The 13,299-nt window shown below is 43.2% G+C and overlaps 1 non-coding gene across 1 annotated transcript; it reads right to left on the bottom strand.

Annotated features, from left to right (window-relative positions):
* Nucleotides 1–10,737: 10,737 nt before the first annotated feature.
* On the bottom strand, nt 10,738–10,810 carry TRNAE-CUC (transfer RNA glutamic acid (anticodon CUC)). The gene has a single exon. It is a non-coding gene; the product is annotated as a tRNA-Glu (tRNA).
* Between the last annotated feature and the right edge of the window lie 2,489 nt (nt 10,811–13,299).

The following is a 13,299-nucleotide window of genomic DNA, read 5'->3' as shown; positions in this document are numbered from 1 at the left end:
ACTGTGTGGATCCCAACAAACTATGGAAAATTCTTAGAGAAATGGGAATACCTGACCTGCCTCCTGAGAAATCTGTCTGCAGGTCAAGAAGCAACAGTTAGAACCAGACATGAAACAAGGGACTGGTTCCAAATTGGGAAAGGAGTACATCAAGGCTGTGTACTGTCACCCTGCTTCTTTAACTTACATGCAGAGTACATCATGTGAAATGCGAGGCTGGATGAAGCACAAGCTGGAATCAAGATTGCTGGAGAAATATCAGTAACCTCAGATATGCAGAGGACACCACACTTAGGACAGCAAAGAAGAACTAAAGAACCTGATGAAAGTGAAAAAGTTGGCTTAAAACTCAACATTCAAAAAATGAACATCATAGCATCCAGTCCCATCACTTCATGGCAAATAGATGGGGAAACAGTGGAAACAGTGACAGACTATTTTCTTGGGCTCCAAAATCACTGCAGTGGTAACTGCAGCCATGAAATTAAAAGACGCTTGCTCCTTGGAAGAAAAGCTATGACCAACCTAGACAGCATACTGAAGAGCAGAGACTACTTTGCCAACAAAGGTCCGTCTAGTGAAAGCTATGATTTTTCAAGTAGTCGTGTATGGATGGGAGAGTTGGACTATAAAGAAAGCTAAGTGCCAAAGAATTGATGTTTTTGAACTGTGGTGTTGGAGAAGACTTGAGAGTCCCTTGGACAGCAAGGAGATCCAACCAGTGAATCCTAAAGGAAATCAGTCCTGAATACTCATTGGAAGGACTGATGCTGAAGCTGAAGCTCCAATACTTTGGCCACCTGAGGTGAAGAACTGACTCACTGGAAAAGACCATGATGCAGGGAAAGTTTTAAGGCAGAAGGAGAAGGGGACGACAGAGGATAGCATCACCAACCCGATGGACATGAGTTTGAGCAAGCTCCGGGAATTGGTGATGGACAGGGAAGCCTGGCGTGCTGCAGTACATGGGATCACAAGGAGTCGGACACGACTGAGCGACTGAACTGATTGAATCAAATTGATACCAAGAACACACTTCCTTGGAGGAAGTGGTGAACAACTGCAGAAACAGGTATAATGGCAACAGCATAGTCAGAATGGCCTGAGTGAATTATTACTCCGCTACTGAGTACCTTAGACAAGTTCTTCAAGGCTTGGTTTCCCCGTCTGTGATGAGAGTAACATTACAAGTCAAGTGTGAGGACTGTAGAATGAATGTGTGTGTATCTGTGTGTGTGTGTAGATAAAGCAATTATCCCAATATTCAATATATGGTAGCTATGTAACATATTAATATAGTCCAAAATGGAAGGAAATGGCTATGATAATTTTATCTTTAAAACTTAAAACTATCCGTTTTCATGAGTCAATTCAGTCTATACGGTGACGGAGGTTGTCAATACCCAAAATATTGGGTAAAAATTTACATTCAGCACTGGCAACATGATGAACTTGGCACATCTCCCCCATGAAAACTAATTTAAAAACTGGGTATTTAAAATTTTTAAAGTATTGAATTTAAAAACTGACAATTTAAGAATTGTTAAAACCAACTATTTCAGGACTCTAGAAATTAGCCAAAGGCATATAACAAATTGAGACGAGTACATTCAGGAATCTTTACGGTAAAAAGTGAGAGTCTGACATCTGGGCCTGCGGTCGCTCCCATGCCCACCTTCTGCTATGCCCTCAGCTGAACCAGCTAGGTAGTCCTACCAATGCAGAACAGCTGTGAAACCAAGCAGTTCCACTACTGGAAGTGGCAAACTTGATTACAGTGGAGGAAAAACAACACACACGCTTGATTGCTTAAGAAAAATAGAGGGTTCACATTACAAAAATCAGAAATGCAAGATATTTAGTCAGGACATTGTTATAGGAATGAAAAGGATTATAAAGGAATAATTACCAACATCCATTGGATCATCAAAAAAGTGAGAGAGTTCCAGAAAAACATCTGCTTTATTGACTATGTCAAAGCCTTTGTCTGTGTGGATCACAACAAACTGGAAATTTCTGAAAGAGATGGGAATACCAGACCACCTGACCTGCCTCCTGAGAAATCTGTGTGCAGGTCAGGAAGCAACAGTTAAAACTGGACATGGAACAACAGACTGGTTCCAAATTGGGGAAGGGGTACATCGAGGCTTTACACTGTCACCCTGCTTATTTAACTTATATGCAGAGTACATCATGAGAAATGCTGGGGTGGATGAAGAACAAGCTGGAATCAAGATTGCTGGGAAAAATATCAATAACCTCAGATATGCAGATGACACCATCCTTATGGCAGAAAGTGAAGAGAAACTAAAAAGCCTCTTGATGAAAGTGAAAGAGGAGAGTGAAAAAGTTGGCTTAAAGCTCAACATTCAGAAAACTAAGATCATGGCATCTGGTCCCACCACTTCACAGGAAATAGATGGGGAAACTGGAAACAGTGTCAGACTTTATTTTGGGGGGCTCCAAAATCACTGCAGATGGTGACTGCAGCCATGAAATTTAAAAGACGCTTGCTCCTTGGAAGAAAAGCTATGACCAACCTAGACAGCATACTAAAAAGCAGAGGCATTACTTTGCCAACAAAGGTCCGTCTAGTCAAACATGGTTTTTCCAGTAGTCATGTATGGATGTGAGAGTTGGACTATAAAGAAAGCTGAGCACCAAAGAATTGATGCTTTTGAATTGTGTGGTGTTGGAGAAGACTCTTGAAAGAGTCCCTTGGACTGCAAGGAGATCCAACCAGTCCATCCTAAAGGAAATCAGTCCTGAATGTTCATTGGAAGGACTGATGTTGAAGCTGAAACTCCAATACTTTGGTCACCTGATGCAAATAACTGCCTCATTTGAAAAGACACTGATGCTGGAAAAGATTGAAGTCAGGAGGAGAAGGGGACGACAGAGGATGCAATGGTTGGATGGCATTACCAACTCAATGGACATGAGTTTGAGTAAGCTCTGGGAGTTGGTGATGGACAGGGAAGCCTGGTGTGCTGCAGTTCATGGGGTCACAAAGAGTCGGACATGACTGAGCGACTGAACTGACTGAATAATGGGCAAAATCATAGCAAGACATAAACTCAGGAAGAACAGAAAAAAAATTGAACAGACCAATTATTAGCAAGTAGGTTGAATTGGTAATCAAAAACTTCCTAGCAAAAGTCTAGGACCAGATGGGTTCGCTAGTGAATTCTACCAAACATTTAAAAATATTAATACCATTCCTTCTAAAACTTGTTCAAAGTATAGAAGAAGAGGAAACACTTCTAATTCATTTTATGAGGCTAGCATTATCCTGATATCAAAACCAGAGATGGATACCATACACACAAAAATAAAATTATAGATCATATCCTTGATAAACATAGATGCAAAAATCCTCAACAAAATATTAGCAAACCAAATCCAACAATGCATTAAAAGGATCACATCCATGGTCAAATGGGATTTATTCTTAAGGTGCAAAGATAGTTCAACATCTGTAAATAAATGTGTTCAGTCACATTAATGAGATGAAGGATAAAAATCAAGTATCTCAATAGATGAAAAAGGATTTAACAAAATTCAACATCCATTTATAATGTGTGCTGCTGTGTGCTAAGTCACTTCAGTCGTGTCTGACTTTTTGCGATCCTATGGACTGTAGCCCATCAGGGTCCTCTGTCCATGGGATTCTCCATGCAGGAATACTGGAGTGGGTTGCCGTGCCCTTCTCCAGGGGATCTTTCCGACCTGGAGACTGAACCCACGTCTCTTATGTATCCTGCATTGGCAGGTGGGTTCTTTACCACTAGCGCCACCTGGGAAGCCCATTTATGATCAGTTCAGTCGCTCAGTCGTGTCCAACTCTGCGACCCCATGGACTGCAGCACGCCAGGCCTCCCTGTCCATCACCAAGTCCCGGAGTTTACTCAAACTCATGTCCATTGAGTCGGTGATGCCACGCTACCATCTCATCCTCTGTCGTCCCCTTCTCCTCCTGCCATTTACGATAACTCTCAACAAAATGAATATAGAGGGAATGTATCTCATCATTATAAAGGCCATATATGACAAGCCCACAGTTAACCTCATACGCAATGGTAAAAAGCCGAAAGCTTTTCTTCTAATATCTGGAACAAGACAAGGATGCCCACTCTAATCATTTTAATTCAATATAGTATTGGAAGTCCTATCCAGAACAATTAAGCAAGAAAAGAAGTAAGCGCCATACAAATCATAAAGTAAAGTAAAACTGGCACCACTGGCATATGAAATTAAATACCCAAATGAATGGAAAGACAGCCTGTGTTCATGGACTGGAATAAATAATATTGTTAAAATGTCCATACTACCCAAAGTAATCTACAGATTCATTGTAATCCCTACCAAAATTCCAATAGCACGACTGAGCGACTTAACTGATGTATACCTGAAACTCATATAATGTCATGTGTCATTATACCAATAAGAAAAAAGCACTAGACTGTTTGAACAGATCTATATACTAATAATACATGAAGAGACTGGATTAGTGATCAAAAAACTACCCATAAAGAAAAGTCATATGGCCCAAATGGATTCAAAACTGAATTCTTCAATTTTTCACAAATTCTTCCCAAAAACAGAAGAGGAGGGATCACTTCCCAACTCATTCTATGAGGCCAGTATTCCCTGATACCAAATCCAGACAAAGATATCACCAGAAAACTATAAAACAGTATCTTGTGCATACGGTCATAAAAATTCTCAGCAGAATACTAAGAAATGAATCTAGCAATAAATAAAAAGAACTAGACACCATGACTAAAGGGATTTTACCCCAGGAATGCATGGTTGTTTAACATTTGAAAAATCAGTGTAATACACCACATCGAAATGATGAAATACAAAACCTACATGATCATCTTCACAGATGCAGAAAAAAGCATTTGGGAAAAGTCAACCCACTTTCATGATAAAAACCCTCAACACTCTGGGGAGAGGAAACTTCCTTAACCTGATAAACGACATCTACGAAAACTATAGCTTAATATTTCACTTAATGATGAAAGAATAGTTTCCATCTAAGATAAAAAACAAGACCTGGATATCTGTTTTTATTAATTCAACATGTACTGGAGGTTCTAGCCAGGGCAATTAGGCAAGAAAATAAAAGGCATCCAGATTGGTAAGGAGAAAGCAAAACTCTCTGTAGATGACACAATATTACATATAGAAAATACTAAGGAATCCACTATAAAACTATTAGAACTAATAAATGGGTTCAGCAAAGTTTCAGGATACAAAATCAATAAACAAAATCAACTGTTATTTCTATACATTTGCAATGAACAGTACAAAAGGAAACAATTCCGTTTACAACAGTATGTGAAATTAGGAGCAAATTTAACAAAAGAAAAGCAGAGTGTATAACGTGAAAACTATAAAAACACTAGAAAGAAACATCTAAATAAATGGGAAACCTCTCACACTTAGAATTAAAAGGCAATATTGTAAATTCCACAATACTCTTCAAACTGATCTACAGATTCAATGCAATCCCCATCTGAGTTCCCAATCTGACTTCCTTATAGAAACTGAAAAGCTGCCTGTGACATGTATATGGAATTGCAGGGGACCCTAAATGGCTAACCACAGCCCAACGTGCACGCTTAGCTGTGTCTGACTCTGCGACCCTTTGAACTGTAACCCGCCAGGCTCCTCTGTCCTTTGGATTTTCCAGGCAAGAATAGTGGAGTGGGTTCCCATTTCCTCCACCAGGGGATCTTCCTGAACCAGGGATCGAACCTGAGTCTCCTGCATTGCAGGCCGATTCTTTACCCTTTGAGCCATCAGGGAAGCTCCACATGGCTAAAGCAATCTTCAAAAAGAAAAAATAAAGTCGGAGGACACGCACTCTGAGATTTCAAAATTTACTAGAAAGCAACAATAATCAAGAGAGTATGGTACTAATATATGGAAATACAGATCAATGAAAGAGATTCAAGAGTTCAGGAGTAAAACCACATCTCTATGGGCAACTGACTTTCAACAAGGATACTGTTATTAGCTGAGCCATGTTCCCCAGACCCAGAAAATAAAGTCTTCAGCCCAAGTATCTCAGATTGCAGCTGTCTGGCTCTTTCAAAAGATAGCTAACTTAAAATGAGGTTTTAGGGTGAGTCCTAACCTGACATATCGTTTCTGCCTTTTCGTACTGTTCGTGGGGTTCTCAAGGCAAGAATGCTGAAGTGGTTTGCCATTCCCTTCTCCAGTGGACCATCTTTGGTCAGAACTCTCCACCAAGACCCATCTGTCTTGGGTGGCCCTACATGGCATGGCTCATAGTTTCATTGAGTTAGACAAGCCTGTGACCCATGTGATCAGTTTGGTTAGTTTTCTGCAATTATGGTTTTCATTCTGTCTGCCCTCTGATGGATAAGGATAAGAGGCTTGTAGAAGCTTCCTGGTGGGAGGGATTGGCTGTGGGTAAAATTGGGTCTTGCTCTGGTGGACAAGGCCATGCTCAGTAAATCTTTAATCCAATTTTCTGCTGATGAGTGGGGCTGTGTTCCCTCCTTGTACTTTGGCCTGTGGCCAAACTATGGTAGGGGTAATGATCCGGCTCCTAAAGGACTTCTGCCAGCATGCTGCTGCTCCCTGGTCTGTTGCAGTCAGCACCCCTGACCCCAAGGCAGGCCACTGCTGACCCACGCCTTCGCTGGAGACTCCCGGACACTCACAGGCAAGTCTGGCTCAGTCTCTTGTGGGGTCACTGCTCCTTTCTCCTGGGTCCTGATGGGCACAAGTTTTTGTTGTGCCCTCCAAGAGTCTGTTTCCTTTGGGGTTCTCAGTCCCTTTGCCAGATCCCCAGGTTAGGTAATCTGTTGTGGACCCCAGACCTTTCACAACAGTGCAGGAACTTGTTTGGTATAATTGTTCTGCAGTTTGTGGGTCGCCTGCTAGGCGGCTCTATGGCGGGGCTGATGGGAACCTCCTCCAAGAGGACTGAGGCCACACGCCGCACCTCCCAGGTCTGCTGCAACCAGTCCCTGTCCCCACGCAGGTCACCGCCGACCTGTGCCTCCGCAGGAGACACGCACACACAAAGGCAGGTCCGGCTCAGGCTCCTGTGGGGTCACTGCTCCTCTCTCAGTCCTGGATGCGTACAAGGTTTGGTTTGCACCCTCCGAGCGTCTCTGGTGGGTCCGAGATTTGATCAAGTGCAATTGCGCCCCTCCTACCATCTTGGTGGGGCTTCTCCTCAGCCCGTGGACATGGGGTATCTTTTTTTGGTGGGATCCAACATTCTCCTGTTGATGGTTGTTCAGCAGCTAGTTGCTATTTTGGTGTTAAAATGAGGTTTTAGGGTGAGGAGGAGGAGAAGGATATCTGGCAGGAGAAGATATTAAGAAGACGTGGCAAGAATATAGAGAAGAAGTATACAAACAAGATCTTCATGACCCAGAAAACCACGATGATGTGATCTCTCACCTAGAGCCAGACATCCTAGAGTGAGAAGACAAGTGGGCCTTGGGAAGCAGCACTACAAACAATGCTAGTGGAGGTGATGGAATTCCAGCTGAGCGATTTCAAATCCTAAAAGATGATGCTGTGAAAGTGCTGCACTCAATATGCCAGCAAATTTGGAAAACTCAGCAGTGGCCACAGGACTGGAAAAGGTCAGTTTTCATTCCAATCCCAAAGAAGGGCAATGCCAAAGAAAGTTCAAACTCCCAAATAATTGCACTCATTTCACATGCTAGCAAAGTAATGCTCAAAATTCTCTAAGCTAGGCTTCAATAGGACATGAACTGAGAACTTCCAGATGTACAAGCTGGATTTCAAAAAGGCAGAGGAACCAGAGATCAAATCACCAACATCTGTTGGATCATATAAGAAGCAAAATAATTCCAGAAAAACATTTACTTCTGCTTTATTGACTTTGCCAAAGCCTTTGACTGTGTGGATCACAATAAACTGTGGAAAATTCTGAAAGAGATGGGAATACCAGACCACCTTACCTGCCTCCTGAGAAATCTGTACGCAGGTCAAAAAGCAACAGTTGAAACCCAACATGGAACAATGGACTGGTTCCAAATTGGGAAAGGAGTAAGTACATCAAGACTGTATGTTGTCATCCTGCTTACTTAACTTCTATACGGAATACATCAAGCGAAATGCAAGGCTGGATGAAGCACAGGCTGGGAGAAATATCAGTAACCTCAGATATGCAGATGATACCACTCTTATGGCAGAAAGCGAAAAGGAACTAAGGAACCTTTTGATGAAAGTGAAAGAGGAGAGTGAAAAAGCTGGCTTAAAACTCAACACTCAAAAAAACAAAGATCATGGCATCCGGTCCCATCACTTCATGGCAAATAGATGGGGAAACAATGGAAACAGTGACAGACTATTTTCTTGGGCTCCAAAATCATTGCAGATAGTGACTGTAGCATGAAATTAAAAGGCGCTTACTCCTTGGAAGAAAAGCTATGACAAATCTAGACAGCAAATTAAAAGGCACAGATATTAGTTTGCCAACAAAGGTCTCTCTAGTCCAAGTTACAGTTTGTCCAGTAGTCATGTATGGATATGAAAGTTGGACCATAAAGAAGGCTGAGCACTGACGGATTGATGCTTTCAAATTGTGGTGCTGGAGAAGACTCTTGAGAGTCCCCTGGACTGCAAGGAAAGCAAACCAGTCAATCCTAAAGGAAATCAATCCTGAATATTCATTGGAAGGACTAACACTGAAGCTCCAATAATTTGGCCACCTGATTCGAAGAGCTGACTCAGTGGAAAAGTCCCTGATGCTGGGAAAGATTGAAAGCAGGAGGAGAAGGGGAAGACAGAGGGTGAGATGGTTGGATGGCATCACCGACTCGATAGACATGAGTTTGAGCAAGCTTAGGGAGATAGTGAAGGACAGGGAAACCTGGCATGCCTCAGTCCACAAAGTTGCAAAGAGTTGGACAGAACTGAGTGACTGAACAACTAACCCAACATATTTGGCATCCTCTAAGAAGAGGATACTAGGACACAGATATACACAGAGGGAAGACAACTATCTTTAGGCCAAGAAGAGGGGCCTCAATAGAAGCCAAGCCTACTGACACTATGATCTCGGACTTAAGCCTCCAGGACTGTGAGAAAATAAATTTCTGGTGTTTAAGCCACTTAATTTGTGGTACTTCATTATGGCAGACCTAACAAACTAATAAAGGTTTTGGTAGCAAGAGTCATTCTAGAGAACAGAATCTTAAGGATAAATTTTCTAATTTAATCATTCTAAATCTAATTCTTCTAAGATTTCTGGAATTGGTTCTCTTATCTGATTAGACTTAAAGGCATTAATGACTCAATTTCCAGAAGTAAAGAATGCACAAATAGTCCGTGGTATAAGGTGGCATGGAGATATTCAAAATATCACCAGTGGACACTTCTAATCACATACTTGTAAGAGGCAAGGTTCTGGGCAATCATGTATATGATACCTTGGAACATTTTCTGTCAAACGAAGAAATATCATAAAGATTGGCTGCTTGTTCCTAATTTCTCTGAACAAAGTAGGCAAAGACAAAGATAAGCTCAGGAATTCAAATTTCCAGTTCAAATTCCACATAAATGACTCAGATGCCTCTGTGTCTGCCTGAAAGAGATACGTTCCTCCTGTATCTGTAAAGCCAACATGGCAGAAAATAAAACCCAGACCCTTGTGCTGTGAGAGGATGAATTACAATGCAGGTTAAATTCTGAACCTCACAGAGTGTATACCATTAAAGCTTGAGCATTGATTGGCGTTGAAGGTTAGATTAGGTAACGTTAAGTGGAAGTTGCTCCAGTTGTGGCCGACAATTTATGACCCTATGGACTGTAGCCAGCCAGACTCCTCTGTCCATGGAAGTCTCCAGGCAAGCATACTGGAGTGGGTTGCCATGCCCTCCTCCAGGGGATCTTCCCAACCCGAGGATTGAACCTATGACTCCTGCTTTGCAAGCAGATTCTTTACCATCTGAGCCAGCAGTGAAGCAGACTAGATGGTCTCCCCTCAGAATTCCCATGTTAAAGCCTCACCCCCAGTGTGACTGCATTTGGAACTAGGGAGGTAATTATACTTAAATGAAGTCATAGGGGAGGTCCCTGACCTGATTGGGCTGATGCCTTTATAAGAGGAACAGTGGCGCTCTCTCTGCACGTGTGAAGAGGGAAGGCCACGTGAGGCCACAGTGACGTGTGGCCATCCGTGAGCCAGGAAGACGTCAGCACTCACCAGAAATCAAATTTGCCTTGGCGTCTTGATCTTGGACTTCTAGACTCCAGAACTGTGAGAAAATATATTTCTGCAATTTTAAGCTGCCCAGTCTGTGGTATTTTGTTATGGCTGCCTGAGCAGACTAACACAACTGGAAAGGAATGTGATTCTGAAAGCTGTGATCAAAGATATTCTCACATATTGAGGTATGAGGAAGTCATAATGACTTACTCATGAGTTAACTTTAACTTTATGCTGACAAAAACAGCCTGTTTGTGGCCTGTCAAACACACCCCGGATATTTGCTTCAATTATTAAAGAAAAGGAGGTACTGAGCAGAAGTAAAGAATGTCTACGTTAAAAATACAGGTTAAATGCCTCCATTCTTGAGAAACCCATGCTGCTCTTCCTTCCAGGAAGAGCAGGACTCCTTTTCCCAGGTGCCGAGGCCACACAGACTCACTGTGTGTGTGCATTTGCTTATTTGGCTGTGCTGGGTCTTAGCTGAAGCATGTGGGATCTAGTTCCCCGACCAGGGATTGAACCTGGGCCCCCTGCATTGAGAGCACAGAGTCTTAGCCACCAGACCACCAGGGAAGTCCCCTGATGTGTTTTTCCTTGAAACCCTGAAGGAATGTGTTCTTGACGTGTTTGATGTTCTTTGTTCTGACAAGACATAAAACTGCCGAAGCGGTGCTTCTCTGGAGCATTTCCTCAGTTATCCGAGAGGCTGTCTTCCAGGCCATAGTCCTCGTGTGCATGGGTGTATGCTAAATCGCTTTGTCGTGTCTGACACTTTGCAACCTTATGGACTGTAGCCCACCAGGCTCCTCTGTCTGCAGGATTCTCTAGGCAAGAATACTGGAGTGGGTTGCTATGCCCTCCTCCAGGAGATCTTTCTGACTCAGGGATTGAACCTAAGTCTCTTTCTCGTCTCCTGCATTGGCAGGCGGGTTCTTTACCACTAGCGCCACTTGGGAAGCCCATAGTCCTCAGTTTGGCTCAAACAAAACTCTTTCCTTCTGTTCCTATTACAGACTGCTTATTATTTTCACTGACAGCAGGAGTGGGATATATGCAGAGATCCGAATGAGTTTGGGAGCAGAGAACCCAGCCTTGGTTCTGATGAGTCTTCTCTGCCAGACTAAGAATATTAACCCTAAGAGAAATCTGTAACGGCCGCCCTTGAGGTAGCTGCCTTGCAAGACACTGCACCCTCACCTCAGGGTCCCACCCACCTTGCCTTTGCTTCAGGTCTGTAACTAGACTCAAGGCCCTTCAGGCTCCTAGAGGTGAGGTAAAAAGTGGCCTATGACAAGGTGCACTCTTCCAAAAAGGACCAAATACAGAGTAAATTTTCCAAATATAGAATCTGGGGATGTGTATGGGAATGGATATTAGAGTATGGGATAATGGGTGGAACAAGTTGAAACAAGCCCAATTTATCTATAGGGGTCCGCTAGGCAGAGGTTCGGAATTTAATGTTGTACTGCAGGGGGATTAAAAAGGGTTCTAACAGTTTGGCTGGCTGAAAACCCAACCAAAAAGTGGCTACAGTAAGTGAAGTTGAAATGTCAGACCTTCCTTGAGATACTACAGAGGAAAGGATCTGAAGGATTAGGGAGACTAGAATGTTAGGGACATTTGTCATTTAAGATCTGCTCACTTGGGACTTCCCTGGTGGTCCAGTGGTTAAGAATCCGCCTTCCATAAGACACGGAAGCAACCTAGATGTCCACTGACAGATGAATGGATAAAGAAGCAGTGGTACATATACACAATGGAATATTACTCAGCCACAAAAAGGAACACTGAGTCAGTGCTAATGAGGTGGATGAACCTAGAGCTTATTATACAGAGTGAAGTAAAGTCAGGAAGAGAAATATAAATATTGTCTATTAATGCATATATACAGAGAAGGCAATGGCACCCCACTCCAGTCCTCTTGCCTGGAAAATTCCATGGACAGAGGAGCCTGGTAGGCCACAGTCCATGGGGTCTCGAAGAGTCGGACATGACTGAGAAACTTCACTTTCACTTTTCACTTTCATGCACTGGAGAAGGAGATGGCAGCCCACTCCAGTATTCTTGCCTGGAGAATCCCAAGGATGGGAGCCTAGTGGGCTGTCGTCTATGGGGTCACACAGAGTTGGACACGACTCATGTGACTTAGCAGCAGCAACAGCATGGAACCTAGCAAGATGGTACTGATGAAACTATCTGCAAGGCAGCTGTGGAGATGTGGACATGGAGAACAGACTCGTGCATGTGGGTGAAGGGCAGAGAAGGAGAGAGGGCGACGAACGGGGAGAGTAGCATGGAAACATACATGATCACATGTGAAATAGGGAGCCGGGGGAATCTGCTGCATGACTCGGGGAACTCAAACCGGGGCTCTGTGACAACCTAGATGGTGGGACGGGGTTGGACGAGGTGGGAGAGGGGGTTCGACAGGAACGGGACATATATATATACACACACATATATACCTATGGCTGATCCATGTCGCTGTATGGAAGAAACCAACACAATACTGTAAAGCAATTATCCTTCAACTAAAAATAAAGAAAGAATCCGTCTTCCAATGCAGGGGACACAGGTTCAAACCCTGGTTGGCGAACCAAGATCCCACATGTCACAGGGATACTGAGTCCATGCATCACAACTAAGACCTAACACAACCAAATAAATAAATATTAGGGAAAAAAAGAGATCTGCTCACTTACCCTGGGTGGATATGATACACCTTTTACTACACCCAAGGACTTTACTCTTTTCTGTAGGTCAGAAATTTTGGTGGGAGCTGCTGCCACTAAATTGGGCAATCTAAGTGAGACAGGAGTCACTGGATCCCGGAGTGGTGGGGGCCAAGGGAAATCCCCACAGTGGACAGAACCTGGAGCAGTGAACCTAGCCGTCCATTCTGTGTGGGAGGAGAAATGGCCAGGTATGTGATTATATACCAGTTCATGAGCTGTAAGCAATGGTGTGGCTGGATGGTCAGGGACTTGGAAGGAACATGACTGGAGCACTGGTAACAAGGAAGTCTGGAGAGAGGTACCTGAGCAAACCTCTATGAATGAGCA

This window comes from Dama dama, chromosome 13, assembly GCF_033118175.1.
Source record: "Dama dama isolate Ldn47 chromosome 13, ASM3311817v1, whole genome shotgun sequence".
NCBI lineage: Eukaryota > Metazoa > Chordata > Mammalia > Artiodactyla > Cervidae > Dama > Dama dama.
Note: the sequence above shows the minus strand (reverse complement) of the source record. Positions and strands in the feature narration are given on the sequence as shown.